Here is a 21,753-nt window from a genome sequence, read left to right as displayed (position 1 = left end):
CCTATGAAAGGTCAGCGCGGCACACGAGGGTGTGGATGGTGAGCACTACGCCCGGCCGCCTTTGTCTCCCAAGTGTCGACGTTTACACACCGCACCAGGTGCTCATTTGAGGCCGAGTGAACACGCGCGCACACACACACAGCTGGCTCTCGCATCATCTCACATCGTGGGCGAGTTGGTTAGTTTTGACGGCCGAACATCTGAGCCGGTTTCCACAACAGACTTAGAAAGGTGCCGTCTTTTCATAGAGCTTCCGATGTGCGATAGGCGCGGCGCGCACGCGACGGCCTCGACTCACGAGACGGCGCGATAATAAACGCTCGAACGTCACTCGTCAGTGCCACCCGGGGTGACATTGCTTTAGTGCGTTCCAATTCCTTTATGTGGGCAGTAAACGGTGAAATGTGCAATAACCACTTTGAAATGAGTGGCTGATCGAGCAATCCGCTCGCATTGGCAGTGTAAATAAATACGTAGGACGAAGGTTTTGATACCTTAGGTGGCACCAATTGCTGCCCGGGCCCATGGACCGCCTCTGCTGAAGTGGCTGCGTGCGCGTGCGGCTATTGACACGGAACGCGTCGAGTTTGTTTTGCTTAGTTGTGCTCGTGCACCACTGCAACGTCTCTGAGCACAACCGCACGGTGCAGACTCTGGAAAATAAAAAATAAATCATCGTGACCCCCACTGATTTTTTTAAGTCATCATTTGTTTCTGTTGAGGTTGGATTGTGCAGTGCGTATGGCAAGTCCTCGTTTAACGTGCTTTCACTGCAACACGATGGAAAACTTTTCTCGCAACGCGGATCGCGCACCGTTATAACGAGGAACGCGGCCATTATGACCACGCGGTCTCCGAGCGGTCGACGACATACTACTTTCTTGAGCTGCGCGGCGAAACGGTGAAACACAGTACGCGGAATGATAGAGCGTGGCGTACCCTCATCTCAGTTCTTTGTCTTGCCATGGGGTGGCTGGCGGATGATTTTATACCGCGATGCAAATGCGATTCGTTAACTCATTAGTTCCTCGCTTAAAGTAGATTTCTCTCAACGCGACGCTTTTCAGGAAGGCATCTCCTACGACAACTACCACCGCGTTAAGCGAGGGACGACGAGTGTGCCTTGCCCGGTGTACCCTCCCCCCTCCACCCGACACAGCCAGACAAACCGCACTGGGCGCCACGTGGGACACCTGGGCCCAATCGGCGGCTTTGTTGCCCAGCAAAGGAACGGTGGAGCTGCAGAAGTCCGTCCACGATTCGGTTCGACGGGTCGCGGGAGACGCCGCCCGGCATCGTCAACGTAGCACCGGCCCTCGTGACAGCTCGATGCCGCTCGTCTTTGTCGTCGAGTGGTGGGGAGGCAGTTCTAATTAACGATATACACGACACCTACACGACACCGACACGACCTAAACCAAAATAAACCCATCGTGAAGCACGATATTGGTTTATTATATCAACAATGTATATTTTGGCGCTTCTACGGGACCTTTTTGACAGCATCCAAAATGATGAAAAACAACAATAGGTTTTACCATTTCTGGAACCAAAACATCACTTTGCTGCTTATTTTACAAGTGTTGATTGATCTTTGCGTGGTTCCTGGATACCGATGGGGATTGGGAATTAATCTACCTCAACAGCTGCGCAGCACGCAAGCGTGTACGTGCGTGCGTGCGCGCGCGTGCGATCCCTCTGACCACACAACCAGTCACAGCCACCAAAAACCCCACGACGCAAACACAGCAAAACAACTGAACGCGCGTTCCTCGGTAACACCACGCGTAGGCCTCGGCAAGGTGAGGTAATTTACCCTTTTTACCGGGAAAAAGGGTAAAGGTAAAGGGTAAAGGTGTCGACATGCCAAGGGGTAAGGTAAAGGGTAGGGTAAAGGTAGCTCGGAAGAGTTACCCGGTAGGGTAAAGGTAGCGTGAAGTATTACCCGGTAAATACGGTGCCTTGTTTACCGCTAAAAGCTCCGTGGCGCAGTCCGTGGCCTCCATTTAATAAGTAATGTTTAAAATAAACTTTAAAAAAACACGCTTTTATTAAATGTACTCGTAATGGCAGAACTCCACGACTCCAGGAAGTGGCCCCGAAGCTTGCCACAACGTAAGGGGCCGTGGTGATTTACAGCCAACGTCAGTTGAGCGTGGACAATTAGACCCAAGCCGAAACATAACATATAAAAAACAATGTTAAGAAATATATATTTGTTTATTGACAGAATATAGTATTGTCATCAGTATGATATAAGTATACGAAGTTTGCAGTCGATACCACATTAGGAAGTGGGTAATAATTGAGTTGCAAGATTTTAGGATACAACAACGATGACAAAGACAACAACAATGACAACAACAGACAGTGAGTTAATAGAAAGCGTGTAAAATCGGAATAATCGAGAATATTCTATATTTACCGTTATAAACCTTGTTGATGTGTAGTTCCCTAGTAATTACCCTGTAATCGGGTAATTTGTATGGGGTAAGGGTAAAAGGTAGGGTAAAAGGTAGGCTCGTTGCTTTTCACCTTTTACCTTTTACCTTACCTGCTGAAGGGTAAAAGGTAGGGTAGCGTGATTGTATTGTGGTAAGGTAAAAGGTAGGGTAAAGGTCGGCTCATTGTTTTTACCTTTTAACTTTTACCTTACCTTTCCGAGGCCTAACCACGCGTGCGTGGCTTTATAGGGAAACACTCTTGCAACAGGTGACGTTGTTGGCAGCCAGGCGAGCTCTGGGACTACTTTCGCCTTCCATGAGCGTGTCACACCTCTGCTCTTCCAGAGTTGCCCCGGCTCCCAGTGCACTTTTGGATAGTGTATCAACTCTCTGCTGCCTATTCATGCACACGACTACTCACCCATCCATCCATCCACGCACGCACGCACGCACACTCAGCCAATAATTCACCCACCCCCGAATTGTGCATCAACTCTGCTGCCTATAAACGCACATAGCCTATTATATAAACAAAGGTCCAGTCTACTTGTCCAAAGCCCTCACATCCCATAGCAGACCTCCGATCACGGCGCCGGTCTTCGCTCCGCAGACAGCTCGGACAACGGCGTCCCCGCGTGCACAGACCACAGTGTTGGGAGCGGCGCCTTCTACACTGGGCCCAAGGCTTGCAACTCCCTTGGCAGCAAACTGCGGGCCGAGCAATAACATCCACAACATCAGCTTTTCAACCCGGCTTTGAACTCTCGAACTCAGAATTGGTAATGTGACGCGACGCTGGTCAATATCGTTAGCAGCGCGGCCGGAGCGACGTTTGTATTTTCCCAGCTCCCGACAGGGGACAGCATCTCGAGGCACTGTCCAGGAACCCGTTGGGGCGAGGTTATCGCGGCCACTCCGAGGCTCACCGCGAACCATCGCGTCGACGAGTCGTTCAGGGCCGATTGCGCAAGCGAAACTGTACAAGCGAGAGAAGGAAACGAGGCGCGATACAAAATGAGACGGTAAAAACAAACATCAAACAAATACATTCTTGAAACAGATCGCGACCCTGAACCGTGACGTCGCGTCGCTGGCGCGGTGGGGGCGGGGACTCGACAACGATGCACGACGACGGCGCTGCGATCATCCCCGCCGCCGCCGTAGCTTCCTCTATCGGCGATGGAAAATTCCACATTCCTGCTGTGGGGTGCAACCGCACTTGTCCGCCGTGCACCCGCCGCCGCCACGGGCCCCCAGCGAGCGGCGGCGGGATGGAGGTGGGACGCGCAGTCATCCACGTCGGGGGGGGGGGGCGGCCGCGCGACGGTTTCGTGGCACGCTTCGGATTGACGCGACGACGCGGGGTTCGTAGCGGCACAGCTCCGACCGTTCCTCTCTCAGCACCCCACCCTCCCTCAGCCCCCCCCCCTCTCAGTCCCCCCACAAACCCAGCCGGCACAACCACCAAGGGGAGTCCCCGTTGGAAGATTTTTTTTTTTCCAGTTTTCCGAGTCAAATATGAACTCCATGCGTCTGCGGGGCAGGCCAACAGAGGATGACGATGAGGAGCGGGAGCAAGAGGGAGCACGGAGCCAAGGAACCTGTGAGCGTGGGGGGTTCTGTTTAGGGTGCATCGCATCTTGGAGGGGGGGGGGAGAAATGTGGGGGAGAGGCGGGAGGGTGGCGCTCGCTCGCTCTGAGTCAGCAGCTGGAGCGAGCGTTCATGAAGCTGGCGATGGGGAAGAGGGCACTGAATACCCGCCCAATGTGCTTCCTGCGTTGTGTGTGCGTGCGTGGCCGAGCGCGTGTGTGCGTGCGTGCGTGGCCGAGCGCGTGTGTGCGTGCGTGAGTGGCCGAGCGCGTGTGTGCGTGCGTGCGTGGCCGAGCGCGTGTGTGCGTGCGTGAGTGGCCGAGCGCGTGTGTGCGTGCGTGCGTGGCCGAGCAAGTGCGTGGCCGAGCGTATTTCTGCCTGTGCGTGTGCGGCCGAGCGCGAGTGCGCGTGTGGTCGAGCGTGTAGGCGAGCGTGCCTGTGTGGGTGTTGTAATCAGTTTGTTTAATTATTAACATGAAAGCAACGTATGCGACAAGACGAAACTGCTCTTCGAGAATAAGAGGGGGGCAGTGGGGGTCAGGTGTTGCGGGGGTGAAACTACAACGTGAGTTTGTGCGCCTGAATGCCTGCGTGCGTATGCACGTGTGTGTGCAAATGAGCGCGTGTGTGCGCGCGCACAAATGTGTCTTTGTGTGTGAATGTGTGTGTGTGTGGGGATGCGGTAGTGTAGCAGTTAGCGCGCTGCGCTATGAACCTGGCGACCCGGGTTCGATTCCCGCTCACGGCCAACACCAGTGACGATTATCTGAACCGGTCTTGGGCCTCCCCTAGGTCAACTCAGCCTCAAATAAGTACCGGGTGCGGTGTGTAAACATCGCCACTGGGAAGACAAAGGCGGTCGGGCGTGGTGCTGGCCACCCACCCCCTCGTGTGCCATTGCGGCCTTCATAGGTGGTCGCTAACAGCACTTGCCCCAACAGTCTGTTAAGGCTATATGGGGGTCTTTGTTTATTGTGGGGACGCGTCTGTGTGCCAGTGCGTTTATGTGCGCGACCAGTGTGTGTGGATGTGCGTGTGTGCATACGCAATGGTGGAAGTGTGCCGATATAATGCCGGTACGTCACACCAGCACTTCTCAGAACACCAGACACGTGAACCGGGTGAGTGGGTGAGTGAGTGGGTGAGTGAGCGGGTGAGTGGGCAAGTAGGTGAGTGAGTGGGCGAGTGGGTGGGCGAGTGGGTGAGTGAGTGGGCGAGTGGGTGAGTGAGTGGGCGAGTGGATGAGTGAGTGGGTGAGTGGGTGGGTGGGTGGGTGAGTGAGTGGGTGAGTGGGTGAGTGAGTGAGTGAGTGGGTGAGTGAGTGGGCGAGCAGTGTTATACAGTGGAGGAAATGTGCCGGTATGAACCCAGCAATGTCATACCAGCACTTGAGAACACCTGACACATGTACCAGGTGAGTGAGTCAGTGGGTGAGCGGGAAATAAATGTTACACGCAGTGTCGGAATAACGTCGGCACGGCACACCAGCTCTTCTCAGAACATCAGACGAGTGTACCAGCAGTTTTCAGAACGGTTCCTATCCAGATATTACGATGTTACCGCAAAAGGGAAATGTCAGCGAGTGCGAGTGCGTAATATGCGAGTGCCTGCGAGTGTGTGTGCGAGTGAGAGTGCGAGTGTGGGGAGGTGTGGTGTAGCGGTTAGCGCGCTGCGCTACGAACCCGGCGACCCGGGTTCGATTCCCGCTCACGGTCAACACCAGTGACGATTATCTGAACCGGTCCTGGGCCTCCCCTAGGTCGACTCAGCCTCAAATGAGTACCTGGTGCGGTGTGTAAACATCGCTAGCACTGGGGAGACAAAAGCGGTCGGGCGTGGTACTGGCCACCCACCCCATCGTTTTCCACTCCGGCCTTCATAGGTGCTCGATAACAACACTTGCCCCTCCAGTCTGTGAAGGCTACACGGGGCGATCTTTGTCTTTCGCGAGTTAGAGTGCTCGTGTCTGAGCATTGGCCGGTCGGGTCAACCGCGTAACACTTGGGTCTGCCCCGGGACCTCCTGTCAGCAAGGCCTCCGACACTTCACGCGACGGCCTGGCACAAGTGTCCCTAGCCTGGCACAAGCAACCTGGCCTTGTCACCGCCACTCGGTGAAAAATGGTGGGGGGGGGGGGCGTAAACCACCCCGCACACAAAGACAGAGATCCCCCCTGCTCCCGTATAGCCTTCAACAGACTGTTGGGGCAAGTGCTGGAAGCGAGCACCTATTAAAAGACGCCACGGCACACGAGGGGGGGGGGGCAGCAGCACCGCCACGTCCGGCCACACGACGCGCGCATGAGCACGCCGTGCGAAGAGCAGGTGTGCCGTAATTATCAGAGCGCGAGATCTCACCGTGTACAATGGCACAGACGCCCGGCGTGGAACAACGCGCTGCCTAATTAGATATGTATTCAACGAGGGCACCAGCTCTGCCCTGGGGACAGGGGGGGGGGCAGCTCACAAATAGGGGGCAAGGGGCTGCTCCTCCTCCAGAAGGGGCCCCCCCCCATCACCGTGTCACGTGTGGGGACAATTACAGCGGCTTGGGGGACGGACACAGTTGCTGTCCCGGCTGCGCGGGCACGGTCATCACGACCACCACCACCACGACCACCACGACCACCACCACCACGACCACCACCACCACGACCACCACCACCACGACCACCACCACCACGACCACCACCACCACGACCACCACCACCACGACCACCACCACCACGACCACCACCACCACGACCACCACCACCACGACCACCACCACCACCACGACCACCACCACCACCACAACCACGACCACCACCACGACCACCACCACCACCACCACCACCACCACGACCACCACCACGACCACCACGACCACCACCACCACGACCACCACCACCACGACCACCACCACGACCACCACCACGACCACCACCACCACCACGACCACCACCACCACGACCACCACCACGACCACCACGACCACCACGACCACCACCACCACGACCACCGCCGGGCCACGGGTGATCGGGCGCAGGTGAAGGCAGCGGTTTCGGGCCGAGTGTCGTTACATCTCAATCGGCCCACGCGCCATTCGCAGCCAATTAACGTCAAGCGCAGCCCGTCTCAAAACCCCCCCACCACAAAGCCCTCCCCCCCTCCTCCCTGTTCACGGCCAGACCCATCTGCTCAGCTGCAGACCCCTGTGGCTTCTCTTCTCCCCACGGGATGGGGGGGGGGATGAACCCCACCGACATAGGGGACGGCCCTCGTGTGTCGCCCCCCCCCCCAATCGTTCTGGACAACGGGACAGAGGATGTGCTTGGCTGTGGTGCCGGCGGTCGCGGTAACGGCCGGTGGCAGCGATGAGAGAGACAGGAGACCTCGGTTTGCGAGTGGAGACTAGGGTGGGGGCAGCTAACGGGAAGCGTCGGGGGTTTAACTCCGCACGGCGACGCTGCAACGCTCGCAATGCCGCAGCAGCAGCGGCGGTGGTGGCGGCTGCGGTAGCGGTTGTGGCTGTGTTTTATCAGTAGGTGTAATGGCTGTAGTGACGGTCGCGGTTGTTGATGCGGTTGTGGCAGCTGTTACCGGTCATGGTAAACAGTAGCGGTGTTGATTGGCCGTGTTTACACACAAACCACGCGTACCCGGATGCTACTGGCGCAGAGCTGTGGCACAAATTCCACCACCACTGGTCTCATCAGTCGCGGCATCTGCGTTTGACACAGGACTCTTCTAGGTCCACTCAACCCAAAAAAATGCTCCCCCACGCCCCACCCCCGCAGTCTCAAAAATGAAATGTCCCGAGTCAGTGGCTGCCTGGTCCAGGAATGACCCCCCCCCCCCACTTTCCGCCTCCTTGCCTCAATTGGCGCTCGGCGCTAACAGCACTCGCCAAAACCGATTGGGAGTTCGCGGAAGCGATCTCCATCTCTGCGTTGTTACCGAGCGAGTTTATCGCTCAACGGGCCCACTGTGTGAAGGCGCCAGGAGGAGGGAGTGGCTGTTGTTGTTGTTGCTGCTGCTGCTGTCGTCGTCCGGGAACTTCCTCCCCCCCACGCTCTCCCTATTTCGCCGCCTGGCTGCTCCTGTTTGCCCGTGGCCTCCGACCCCCTCTGATGACGCCCTTCACCGCCACCGTCTCTTCCGCCGTCTCCCTCCTGCTTCTCCGTTCGGTCTCCACTCTGCCGCCTGGTATGCAGGAGGTCGTGGGTTTGATCCCGACCCTGACACCTGCTGTATATTTGGAGTTTGCGTGTCTCTCGCTCTCCGTGGTCACGTGGATTTTCCTCTAAGTCCTCCAGTTTTTCCCTCCACATTTAGAATCAAAATGCGTTTAGAGTATTTGGTTCCTATACATTTCTACATGACCAGCCACTTCATTGGGCTATTATTTGTGGCCAGGTCGCTTCTAAAAAAAAAGAGCTGCATAGCTCCGTGGGCATTAACCGGTAAAATAAAAAAAACTGTTTAGTTTTTTTAAGTTTATAGATTTAAGAAACCTGGCCCCATCGTTTCAACTGCCGCGCGCCAAAAGATCGGTCTGAAGGGGCGACCCTCTGGATCACCAGTCCAGCCACGGTGCTGCTGTACGTCGCTCCGCGGTGGTGGCGGCGGCAGCAGCAGCAGCATCCTTTTCTGGGCGGCGAGAGCCTCGGAGACTGCGTGCGATGCGTCTGGCCAAGGCCCCCCCCCCTCCCCCACCCCTCCCCGTGAGCCAGATGTTCGTCTCAAGGGTCATCGTCCCTGACACACACAGTCCCCACTCGGGGCCATTCCATTGCTCGGCATGCTGTCATCGCAGCCACCAACGCTCGGACCGCAATCTCGCAACATTTCATGCTCTCGCCGTCCGTCACGTCCGTGGGTGGGTTTTATATAAATATACAATAACCATCGTTCGTTGTTGTTCGTGTTAGTTGGAGCGGCGGTAAGAGGCGTTAGCATTAGCACTGCGCTATGGACCCGGCGGCCTGAGTTCGGTTGCCGGCCACGGCGAACATCACTGGAGCGTGCGACGTGACGATGCGATCTCCTGTCCTCCCCGCCCCCATGCTCGACTCTTCACGGACCCAAAGTGACCAGCTTGGGTGAAGTCCTGTCAAACAAACCGCACAACCGACATGTCGTGGCGAGTCCTTCTTAATCCGAAAGTGGATTGAGAGTAGCTGATTATTTATTTTGTTATTCTTCTTCATAAGTATTGTCCTTAAGCAATGAAGTGTAAAGTGCGGCCGGCTGGGCAGCCTGCAGTCACGGGAGCTCAGTTTGGGAGGCGGCCCCATTGATTTTAACATCCACCGGCTGCGCTATCCGTGTCCCCAGACAGAGACGCCATTCGGATTGTTCGCTGGGCAGTACGAGCCCCTGCGATAAGAAAATGGCCTCCGGAAGGAGATACCACAGAGCTACCCCTTAAATTCCTTCACGTGACCTCTGGCCCACGCAGCGAACTGTAGTACTTTCCAAACCACTCCAGCCAACGAGAGTAATACAGATCTGGAAAATACCCGAAGTAAATACAGAAACGACCATAATGTCACGTGACTGGGCTGAGACCATCAACCCACTATACATGGAAACCCGATTTTCTCACGACCCAGTCTATGTGAGTCTATGGGTCTCCGTGTGAGTTAATGGGTTTCTGTACGAGTCATTGCTGACCGGTTAAATAGCAGGCGATTGCCTGGATTCAAGCCCTGGACCTGAGCATTGCTGGCCCAGCACTCGCGATGCCCACCACGCAGCCCCATTGCCTAGAACACCTGCGGCACGTGGCGCTCACACACACACAAGAACCACCCAGGCACAACCCTGCCGAGCTCCGTGGTGTGGCGAGAGCGGCCGCATTCCGATGGGATTCCATCACAATCGAGGGTTACAGCGATGGCTCCAACGCCTGCAACGCAACGTTGTGTCCTGACCCCAGGGGTTGTGACCTCGTCCCACCGTAGACAATAGCCCAGGAATAGGCGACCCCTTGCCTCTCCACCTCACCACCCCCACCCCAAAATTAAATCCCAAGAGCAAACCTTGGGAAACAATCGTGTCGGGTTTGGTCTCCCCAGTGATGATGTTTACACATCACGCCAAGTACTCATTTGAGGCCGAGTCGATCTAAGGGAGGGCCCAGGACCGGTTCAAATATTTGCTACCATTATTAGTTGGGAGCATAAATCAAACTCGGGTTCGCCGGGATGCGTAGCGCAGTGCGCTAACCACAATGCTTCCGCTCCTCCATACCTACAACAACAAACCTTTGGAGCGGAGCGGGGCGATGCTATCTGCGATGCCCATGCAACGGAACAAGGGATTGTGGCGAATTAGAGGAAACGTTATTTGTCTTCAAGAGAAATGGAAAATAGCCACAGTGAATGCAAGGGGTCCCCAAGGCAAACTCCACTGCGCTCCCCGGGGCCCGTGTCCCCAGCGCGGAGGGCGCAGCGATTTGTTCTTGCATCGCCGGCCTTGCTGGCACATCACAGATGGCACTCGGCGCACACACACACACGGATCTCGTCTCTCGGTGAGTTGTGATGAGGGTCCGGTCCGAAACCAACCATCTCTCTCTCTGCCATGTACAACAAGGGCCCTACTGCCCTAAACGTCGGACCATTATATTTATGATTTTACTTTCCCTTTTCAAAAAGAGTCAGAGTGACTTCCTGCTTGTGTCCTATTTAACAGCCCTGGTCGAGCCAGTGGTAAAAATTTTACATTCCTATGACCAATTCTAACTTCCGCATAATGCGGTACTTATTTTATCGACCCCGGAGGTATTGTAACCCGCAACCCTTTAACTGCTAAGGAGCCATTTCGCTCAACCGCCAGGCCACGCGGAGTTTCACACCAGCCTGGCGTTATTGGCGGTCGCGTTGGCCTCAAGCGACACGAACTGTACTCCCACCACTGCAGGGGCCTCACCGTCCCGGGACAAAGGACGGCACACGTTTTACAGCGGACCGTGATCAGAGTCCACAACGGCGGAGGCGTGGCCGAGTGGCGCACTGCTGTGCAGTTACGCATTCAACGACGGCATGGAAAACCACACAAACCACCTCCACGTTCGCCCTCGCATGCACGCTAGCACCCGCACGCGAGCACACGCGGGCCCTCGGAACCCCCACCGTATCACTTCTACGTCAGACCGCACGGCGCTATCCGTCAAACGTTCGTTGATTTAATTACCCAGGTGCCCGCCTGCTCCCTTCGGGCCTCCTGCAGTGAAAACCCAACTTACTGCTGCCTCGTGACTATCCACTGCTGGATGAAGGCCTCCCCATGCTTTACGGTCACGGAGATTGGGCTCTTAGCCGGTCAAGAAAAATATTTACACGTGAACTGCCGCTCCCTCTGTTCCTCCTCCTCCTTCTCTTCTCTTCCGTTGGTCGCCGCAAGCGGCGGAGGCTGAAGTAAGCCCTTCCCGTTCCGCTCTCCCGTCATGGCGACCGATTCCTGGAGACCGACGTGTTCCTCTTTCAGGTCCTCGGTCAATTCAGCTCCTAAAGATTCCCGCGGCGGAGGCATCACTGTGGCGGCACGACGGAAATTCCGGGCCCCTAACTTTAAAGTCTTCCTGTTCTTCCACACCACATCACCACCGTCCTCAGTGAATATATAGGTCTCCACCTCTATGGGTCTCGATGGGAATCTATATCTGCTAAAGTCTCCGATGCTCTCGACTTGATATCAAAACTTAACATCGTACAGTCAAATGTGGCTATTGCTCCACAAGACACAACCACCACCGTCGTCATCATCGCAGCTGCCATCATCAAGTTCGTCACGGAGATTCGCGTTCCATGTTCCCCTCCCGACCGGACTCACGCCGCTGCGCGTCAACCCAGGGCTCGCATCTCACGAGAGCCGCAGCGCCCGCTTCCCACCGCCCTCCGCTCAATGCGGTCGAGGAAACGCAGTGAACTCATCGTAAGCCAGCAAAAAGGCACACGTTCTCTCTTAAATACTCTCTCTTAAAAAGCGCGATTCACGCACTTACGGAAAGCGGCGGCCGCGACGGTGGGGGGGAGACAAATATAGTTGGGGAAATACAGGTAGTGGGAGGGACAAGTACAGAGAAAAGTGTAAGGAGATACAGGCAGGGAGACACAGGGGAGACAAAAAGAGAGATCCATGGACAGAGAGATAAAGGCATGAGAGAGACAGGCAGAGAAAAACACGGGCACGGAGCCAGAGGTAGGGAGACACAGATATGAGAAACGTGGACATGGAGTCACAGATAGGGGGCAAACACGGGAAGGGAGGCCCAACCATGAATGGGACCAACAGGGTTGGGCAAGATTTATGGGAGGCAGGACAACCGCCTCAAACATTTCTCGACTGCCAGAGAGAAGGGAGAACCCAAGTGGAACTCAAGCACGAGCTGGAGGAGGGGTGACGCGCCATGTCAGCGAGGTGTCAAGTGGCGACAGAGTGGAGCTCTCGCGAGCAGCGCAGGAGGCGAGAAGGGGACGCGGGCCCAGAGGGATTTCCGTCCAAGCGTACGACTAAGTACAGTTGCCGTCCGGCCGGGTGGCAAGATGTTAACCAAATAAACAGGCGTCAGGGTCGGTCCCAACCCTGACCGCCTGTATTTTTGGAGTTTGCGTGTTCTCCCCGTGGTCGCGTGGAATTTTTCTGCGGGTCCTCTGGATTTTTCCTCCACATTTATTATAATCAACATGCGTTTAAGAGCATTTTGGCTGCTGTACATTTTCACGTGATAAGCCACTTTGTTGAACTATCCTTCAGGGCCAGATGGTTTTTGAAAAATAACAATATAGCTCAGCGGACCTTACCTGGAAAAAAAAAAAAGATTGTTTCATTTAAGTTTTTTCGTTTTGAGTAGTTTTTAGTTTAGGGTTGTTCCTGGACACCTGTTCGAAACTGGCACTTGCGTTCTGGTAGCAGGAATTAATTTAGTACCAAGGTCTGGTGGAATGCTCTTTGCAGTGAACTGTACTCTAGCTCTGGAGATCGAGTGTTGAACTGTACTCCAGGATACTGTACAGTGTTGACCTAGGTCGACTGGGAAATATGTACGCGTTTGTTCTGTGCAACGGGTGGCATCCCCACTCAATCACTCACTCACCCACTCATTCATTCATTCATTTGCCAGATCGGTAGCTCACCCACCCAATCACTCGCTGGGGTTGCCACCTGCTAGCAAATTGGCGTCTGTATTCGGGAGGCAGGAATTAATTCGTACCGAGGTCTGGTGGCGTTGCGTTGTGTTGAACCGTATCAATGGAAATTGCACAGTTTTTATATTACTGCACCGATTAGACTCGGAAAGCCTCACCGAGTCTTAACGATCTTTTTCAGGAGAGTTCTGCCAAGTTTTTTGCAGGAGGGGGGGGCGGTAATGTTCCTGTGTACGATCCAAATTTAGTCATTTTCAGGAAATGTTTTAACATTGGGATGTATGGCCAAGACCAGTTACACTGGTAACTTCTTTTAGCCAATATACTATAAAAACTAAACTATTTCTTATTTAACCACGTAAGGCCCACTGAACTATGTAACTCTTTTTCAGAAGCGACCTGGCCACAATTGATAGCTCAACGAATTGGCTTATCCTGTGGAAATTTATAGCAGCCAAATACTCTAAAAGATTGTTTCTAAATGTGGAGGGAAAAACCAGAGGATCCGGATAAAATCCACACAAACTCCAAATACACAGCAGGCCTCAGGGTCAGGATTGTACCCACGACCTCCTGCATACCAGGTGCCCTAGCTAGGCTAACTGAAGCAGCTCGGTTGACTGAGAAATACATCCGGGTTTGGTTTGTGGGGCGCAGAGTTGTGACCCCTACACCCAAGGCCGGAGCCGACCGACATGGGCCACGCTGCCGTGCTCCATCACACGCGAGCCGTGCCACCGTCATGCCACTGTCATGCCATCGTCATGCCACCGTCATGCCACCTTGGTGACCGTCAGGGCCATCGCCGCTTCCGCCGCCGCCGCCACGCGGTCAAAACGAGTGGGGGGGGGGGAATGCCCCTCGGCTGTTTCGCGTCCCTGTCGAGAAACGGCAATTAAAATAAACACGGTGCTCTCAAACAAACAGAGCGGACGGCTCTGAAACAACAACTCAGCCGCCCGTGGGCTGTGGGGTCGAGGGTGCGGACACCCGGGCCCCCTGGGTCCTGGGGAAGTGATCAATTTTGGGTTGTGGGGCTCCCTCCCTTCCCGTCCAATCAGAGACGAGTATCCCCCGCCCCCCCCTCCGCAGCTTAAGCGTCTACTGCAGCTGTGCCACCCCAGGGGGGGGTCAACATTTGAGCCCTCGCCCGTGGTGGAGCCCCCTACCCACCCCCCCTGCTTGTCCCCAACGGCAGTGGAGGAGGAGGAGGGGGGGGGGCAGAAGAGACGGATGACAGAAAGCAGCCACGACGGAGGTGTCTCTCTCTCTCTACAAACCGTCGCAGGACGCCGGCTCCAACACGAGGCGCGTGCTGCGACTCGCCAAGCTGCTCTCCCGCGCGATTAAAGCGGCAGGCAATAAAATAAACATTCCAGGCAGCAGCAGCAGCAGGTACGGCTCCAGGAGATTTACAGCACAGCGGTGGTGCGTACGCGTGTGTGCGTGTGTGCGTGTGAGCGGGTACGGTGGTGTGCAAGATTAGTCCGGGAGCAGAAGTGCCGTGGTTATGGAGCCGAGCTATGCGATCAGAGTTCGATTCCCGTTCACGATCAACAGTGGTGATTATCCGAACCGGGCCTGGGCCTCCTCTAGGTCGACTTGGCATTGACGGAGTAAACTGGTGGGTCGCGGATGTCAGCACCACAGTCCTGCACAGCAAAACCTCCACCGCCGCTCTGTACCCGGGGTAGATGCTCGTGTGCATCCACCCGGGAGGGATGAATGGGATGATGGGCTAAGAGTTCACCGACCCCAACCAGGATTTCAGAATCAGAAACATTATTATTCATTCATCCTGGAGAAAGCCGGTGAGCTATGAAGCTCTTTTTCACAAATGTCCAGAACGGAGCCAGCCGCTCGCCGCTCTGCCGCCGACCGAGCCGGCGAGCGAACAGAAGAGCGGAGAGAGCGCCAAGAGAGAAACATTGGGGAGCTGGCACAGTGGTGGCGACAGCGGCAGCAGTAAGTCACGGGCACAGCACAATGGGTGAACTCGGTCAACACGCGCGGTCAACACGCGCGTTGGGGCCAGCCGAGTTCCATCGACAATACAAACACAGCCCCCCGCCCGCTCCTTCCTGTCCCACACACACCGCCCCTCCACCACCCCATCCCGCTGCCCCACTCGTCAGGACATGGACAGCCCCCACAATTTATAACGGAGCTGGCAAACACACGCAGCCACTGTCCATTTCATCAGCCGCTCGCAAGCCAAGAAGAAGAACGCCGCTCCACGCACACAACACATGCGGGGGGGGGGGGGGTCCACCCAGGCCACAATCGGAGGGAGGGTAGGGGTGAGACAACCACCGCAGAGTAGTGCAGCCGAGATGCGTGATGGGAGTGCCTGGTGAATAGTGATGTGTGTGGAGCGATGGGAGTTGGAGGGATGGCGATAGTGTAATGGGTGCTGTGTGTGGTGTGATGGGTGTGGAGTGACAGCTGTAGTGTAATGGGTGCTGTGCGTGGTGTGATGGGTGTAGAGTGACAGCTGTAGTGTAATGGGTGCTGTGTGTGGTGTGATGGGTGATCTGAGTGACAGCTGTAGTGTAATGGGTGCTGTGCGTGGTGTGATGGGTGTGAAGTGACAGCTGTAGTGTAATGGGTGCTGTGTGTAGTGTGATGGGTGTGGAGTGACAGCTGTAGTGTAATGGGTGCTGTGTGTGGTGTGATGGGTGTGGAGTGACAGCTGTAGTGTAATGGGTGCTGTGTGTGGTGTGATGAGTGTGGAGTGACAGCTGTAGTGTAATGGGTGCTGTGTGTGGTGTGATGGGTGTGGAGTGACAGCTGTAGTGTAATGGGTGCTGTGTGTGGTGTGATGAGTGTGGAGTGACAGCTGTAGTGTAATGGGTGCTGTGCGTGGTGTGATGAGTGTGGAGTGACAGCTGTAGTGTAATGGGTGCTGTGCGTGGTGTGATGGGTGTGGAGTGACAGCTGTAGTGTAATGGGTGCTGTGCGTGGTGTGATGGGTGTGGAGTGACAGCTGTAGTGTAATGGGTGCTGTGCGTGGTGTGATGGGTGTGGAGTGACAGCTGTAGTGTAATGGGTGCTGTGTGTGGTGTGATGGGTGTGGAGTGACAGCTGTAGTGTAATGGGTGCTGTGCGTGGTGTGATGGGTGTGGAGTGACAGCTGTAGTGTAATGGGTGCTGTGCGTGGTGTGATGGGTGTGGAGTGACAGCTGTAGTGTAATGGGTGCTGTGTGTGGTGTGATGGGTGTGGAGTGACAGCTGTAGTGTAATGGGTGCTGTGTGTGGTGTGATGGGTGTGGAGTGACAGCTGTAGTGTAATGGGTGCTGTGCGTGGTGTGATGGGTGTGGAGTGACAGCTGTAGTGTAATGGGTGCTGTGCGTGGTGTGATGGGTGTGGAGTGACAGCTGTAGTGTAATGGGTGCTGTGTGTGGTGTGATGGGTGTGGAGTGACAGCTGTAGTGTAATGGGTGCTGTGTGCGGTGTGATGGGTGTGGAGTGACAGCTGTAGTGTAATGGGTGCTGTGCGTGGTGTGATGGGTGTGGAGTGACAGCTGTAGTGTAATGGGTGCTGTGCGTGGTGTGATGGGTGTGGAGTGACAGCTGTAGTGTAATGGGTGCTGTGTGTGGTGTGATGGGTGTGGAGTGACAGCTGTAGTGTAATGGGTGCTGTGTGCGGTGTGATGGGTGTGGAGTGACAGCTGTAGTGTAATGGGTGCTGTGTGTGGTGTGATGGGTGTGGAGTGACAGCTGTAGTGTAATGGGTGCTGTGTGTGGTGTGATGGGTGTGGAGTGACAGCTGTAGTGTAATGGGTGCTGTGTGCGGTGTGATGGGTGTGGAGTGACAGCTGTAGTGTAATGGGTGCTGTGTGCGGTGTGATGGGTGTGGAGTGACAGCTGTAGTGTAATGGGTGCTGTGTGTGGTGTGATGAGTGTGGAGTGACAGCTGTAGTGTAATGGGTGCTGTGCGTGGTGTGATGGGTGTGGAGTGACAGCTGTAGTGTAATGGGTGCTGTGTGTGGTGTGATGGGTGTGGAGTGACAGCTGTAGTGTAATGGGTGCTGTGTGCGGTGTGATGGGTGTGGAGTGACAGCTGTAGTGTAATGGGTGCTGTGTGCGGTGTGATGAGTGTGGAGTGACAGCTGTAGTGTAATGGGTGCTGTGTGTGGTGTGATGAGTGTGGAGTGACAGCTGTAGTGTAATGGGTGCTGTGTGTGGTGTGATGAGTGTGGAGTGACAGCTGTAGTGTAATGGGTGCTGTGCGTGGTGTGATGAGTGTGGAGTGACAGCTGTAGTGTAATGGGTGCTGTGTGCGGTGTGATGAGTGTGGAGTGACAGCTGTAGTGTAATGGGTGCTGTGTGTGGTGTGATGAGTGTGGAGTGACAGCTGTAGTGTAATGGGTGCTGTGTGTGGTGTGATGGGTGTGGAGTGACAGCTGTAGTGTAATGGGTGCTGTGTGTGGTGTGATGGGTGTGAAGTGACAGCTGTAGTGTAATGGGTGCTGTGTGTGGTGTGATGGGTGTGGAGTGACAGCTGTAGTGTAATGGGTGCTGTGTGTGGTGTGATGGGTGTGGAGTGACAGCTGTAGTGTAATGGGTGCTGTGTGCGGTGTGATGGGTGTGAAGTGACAGCTGTAGTGTAATGGGTGCTGTGTGTGGTGTGATGAGTGTGGAGTGACAGCTGTAGTGTAATGGGTGCTGTGTGTGGTGTGATGAGTGTGGAGTGACAGCTGTAGTGTAATGGGTGCTGTGTGTGGTGTGATGGGTGTGGAGTGACAGCTGTAGTGTAATGGGTGCTGTGTGTGGTGTGATGAGTGTGGAGTGACAGCTGTAGTGTAATGGGTGCTGTGCGTGGTGTGATGGGTGTGGAGTGACAGCTGTAGTGTAATGGGTGCTGTGTGCGGTGTGATGGGTGTGGAGTGACAGCTGTAGTGTAATGGGTGCTGTGTGTGGTGTGATGGGTGTGGAGTGACAGCTGTAGTGTAATGGGTGCTGTGTGCGGTGTGATGGGTGTGGAGTGACAGCTGTAGTGTAATGGGTGCTGTGTGTGGTGTGATGGGTGTGGAGTGACAGCTGTAGTGTAATGGGTGCTGTGTGTGGTGTGATGGGTGTGGAGTGACAGCTGTAGTGTAATGGGTGCTGTGTGCGGTGTGATGGGTGTGGAGTGACAGCTGTAGTGTAATGGGTGCTGTGCGTGGTGTGATGGGTGTGGAGTGACAGCTGTAGTGTAATGGGTGCTGTGCGTGGTGTGATGGGTGTGGAGTGACAGCTGTAGTGTAATGGGTGCTGTGTGTGGTCTGATGGGTGTGGAGTGACAGCTGTAGTGTAATGGGTGCTGTGTGCGGTGTGATGGGTGTGGAGTGACAGCTGTAGTGTAATGGGTGCTGTGTGCGGTGTGATGGGTGTAGAGTGACAGCTGTAGTGTAATGGGTGCTGTGCGTGGTGTGATGGGTGTAGAGTGACAGCTGTAGTGTAATGGGTGCTGTGTGCGGTGTGATGGGTGTGGAGTGACAGCTGTAGTGTAATGGGTGCTGTGTGTGGTGTGATGGGTGTGGAGTGACAGCTGTAGTGTAATGGGTGCTGTGCGTGGTGTGATGGGTGTGGAGTGACAGCTGTAGTGTAATGGGTGCTGTGTGCGGTGTGATGGGTGTGGAGTGACAGCTGTAGTGTAATGGGTGCTGTGTGTGGTGTGATGGGTGTGGAGGGACAGCTGTAGTGTAATGGGTGCTGTGTGTGGTGTGATGGGTGATCTGAGTGACAGCTGTAGTGTAATGGGTGCTGTGTGTGGTGTGATGGGTGTGGAGTGACAGCTGTAGTGTAATGGGTGCTGTGTGCGGTGTGATGGGTGATCCGAGTGCTGAGTGCTGGATGTGGAGCGATGGGAGCACTGTGTGTGGAGTGATGGGTGCGGTTCGTTCGCAAGGCAGCTCGATGTTCAAGAGCTCGTTGCCAATGTCGAGGTCTGCTGCCCGCCACGACGAGGGCTTTCTGGAGAGAGTTGGTGTGGTTTTGCCGTTCCTCTTCCTCCTCTATTGTAGGAGCGCAGCCCACAGTGTGGTTTACCACGTGGTCCAGTCTGGCTTGCATTGGCCTTAATCGCACCATGTTGGCCGTCTCTTTAATCTTCCATTTATGAAGGTGATGTGATGCAGCATCGGCCTGGGGATGTTCTGAAGCGGTTGATAGTCACGCCGTCGAGGATCAATGTCAAATGAGGTGTCTATTCTGGAAGTCTGCGTGGTTCCACTCTGTTCTCCAGCATTCTGCTGGGTCTGGGTAAGATTCGAGGATGGCGATAACGCGATCCCAGTAGGGGGATCGGGGACTTGAGTAATCGGCAGCGAGGAACACCGTTGTCTTCGTTGATGATGGGCAGGTGGGTGGGTTGTCGTTGGCAGGAGAACGTGCAAACTCCCTTGCAGATTTGTACGTCTCAGCGGATTTCTGGTGGTAGAATGTTCGCCAGGACAGTCCGCCAGGGTGGTTGGTGTCGCTTTCGGCATTCCCGTTATGACTCGCGTCGCGTTATGCAACTGTGCATCTGCCAGTTTTGTGTTTGTTGCCGATGCTGCGCATTTGGTAATGGGTCATGAACGTGGAGCGGCAGCAACCGCGCTCCGCTGCTGAGTGCCGGTGCTGGGTGGCTGGTGATGTCTGTGGAATGCGGAGAGTGTTGATTGTGTCCCGTGCTGGGAGGGTGGGTGGGGGTGTAGTGGCTTGGGGGGACGGGGGGTGGACGGGCACCTCGGCAAGTTACAGTGCAAAGTACAAAAAAAAATTCTGAGCGGCAAAAAGAAACGCACGCAGACGCCCCGACGGTTTCCATTGACAAAAAAAGATTCCAATTAAAATCCAATCATAGCGTCCCGGGAGCACCGGCTGGGATCGCGTTACAGCCCGGATGCGTGTCAGCAACATCCACATTATCGCGTCCGCTGCAGGAGCAGCAGCAGGAGGAAGGCGCAGGGGTCACGGATGAGAGAATGAGGGCGATTTATGCATCGATCTATGGAGAGACAGAGCTGATCGCGCGCGCGCAACAGTGATGTGACAAGCGATCGTGGCCTCCCCGGCCTTGCTCCGCTGCTCCGCTGCACCGCGACCTCCAAGGGTAACCGCCGATCGATGAGACCGGACGAGAGTGCGACGAGCGCGGGACGCCCCGGCGAGCACGCAAGCGAGCGGGGCCAGGCTTCATTCGCGCCGCCAACGCGCCGCGCCGAGCGGAGTCAACATTTCTCTGCAAATTCCGCAAGAAAACGCGATAGAATTTTTTCAATTGAATTATTGGTGGGCGGCGAGAAGCAAGGTCGTGACTGGCGCGTGGAGCACCGGGATCAACAACGACCTACCTCACCCGCCACCATCTCTCCGGCGAGCCACAAGCATGAGGTCATCCCACGGAATAAATACACTTCTGCATGAAAGGTGACTCAGTGGAACGGTGGCGTCGGCGGCGGTGGCAGGGCGAGGCAATCACCACAAAGCCTATTTTTGGCGATTAGTTGTCCGGGTGACGGCATGGGTGCCAGCTCAGCCCGGCCACCCGTCTCACGCAGGGCCCAGCGCCCCGCGCATTCAGCCCCTCCCCCACCACTGCCGGGGAAACCACCCAACATCAATTCCCATCCCCCCGCCCCCATCAGAACCCCGACCCCCCCCCCCCACAACAAATCACAAGAGAAAGAGTTACTCATTAAATAAAGAGGAGGCACGAGGCTTGATGGAACAGCTGACAACCTCTGTTTCCGTGCCGGGCTCACTAAAACTCCGCTGCCAACAAAAATCGAGGTGATCTATAGGACGTGTCATTCCTGTAATTAAGGGAATGCTGCCATGCCTGCGATGGGCCGAATTCCCACAAGGGGAGGGCGTGGAGAGGGAAGCGAGGGAGGGAGAGAGGGAGGGGGGTCAGCGATGATCGCTCGAGCAGCTGACAGCGCGGATCGGCAGCAGCGAAGGCAAATATGCGAGAAATTCCCCAAACACAAGGACGGCGTCGTCCTTCCCCACGCGGCGTTCCTTGGCCAAACGAGGGATGCCGAGGAAACGGCGTCACCGGTGGCCACGGTGGCCGCTTGGCCCGGTGTGCGCTGGTGCCCGGCGCGCAGCGGCAGCCTCACCGATTAGCACGTCCCCGGAGAGGCGGGCCCCTAATTACACTCGAGAACCAGGCCACATTAAGCGGCCAACGAGGCCCGTTACGAACAGACGTGACGATGTTTTCCCCATTTACGACGGACGTTTAAATTTAATTGCCTGCACTCTGGTGTCACCCGGTAATGCGCGCCCGCTCGCTCCGCTAAAATGCATTAGCGGCGGAACGAGCCACGCGAGAAGGGAGCGGCAGTTTTCATCACGGCTGCCGTGATGGGCAGCAGTCCGAGAGGGCATTTATCGGATCGCGCCCATGCAACAGCAACCGCTCGGCAGCACAAAACAGTGTCGGGTTGCAATCCGAAAACGGCGCAATCTCCGGTAACATCTGCCAGCCGCCAAGTGCACCGGGAGATAATGCGGAGCAAGTGGGGGTGGGGGGGGCAAGGTGAGAGCACCGCACGGCTCTGGCTGCCACCGTGACGCCAGCCGTACCTGCCGGACACGCGCCGAC

At 55.7% G+C, this 21,753-nt stretch overlaps 1 protein-coding gene across 4 annotated transcripts in view; it reads right to left on the bottom strand.

Annotated features, from left to right (window-relative positions):
- LOC144943642 (plexin-B1-like) overlaps positions 1–21,753 on the bottom strand; it is a 115,170-nt gene that overhangs the window by 85,861 nt on the left and 7,556 nt on the right. The window contains exon 1 of one of the 4 annotated variants that reach the window (XM_078871306.1): positions 3,023–3,067. The exons of the other annotated variants lie outside the window; for them this stretch is intronic. The gene's annotated coding sequence lies outside the window, so the exon portion shown is untranslated. Of the gene's footprint in view, positions 1–3,022; positions 3,068–21,753 lie in introns of those variants that run through there. 4 annotated transcript variants of the gene reach the window in all.

Source organism: Lampetra fluviatilis, chromosome 32 (assembly GCF_964198595.1).
Source record: "Lampetra fluviatilis chromosome 32, kcLamFluv1.1, whole genome shotgun sequence".
In the NCBI taxonomy this organism is placed as follows: Eukaryota; Metazoa; Chordata; class Hyperoartia; order Petromyzontiformes; family Petromyzontidae; genus Lampetra; species Lampetra fluviatilis.
This window is presented reverse-complemented; position numbering and strand designations above follow the sequence as displayed.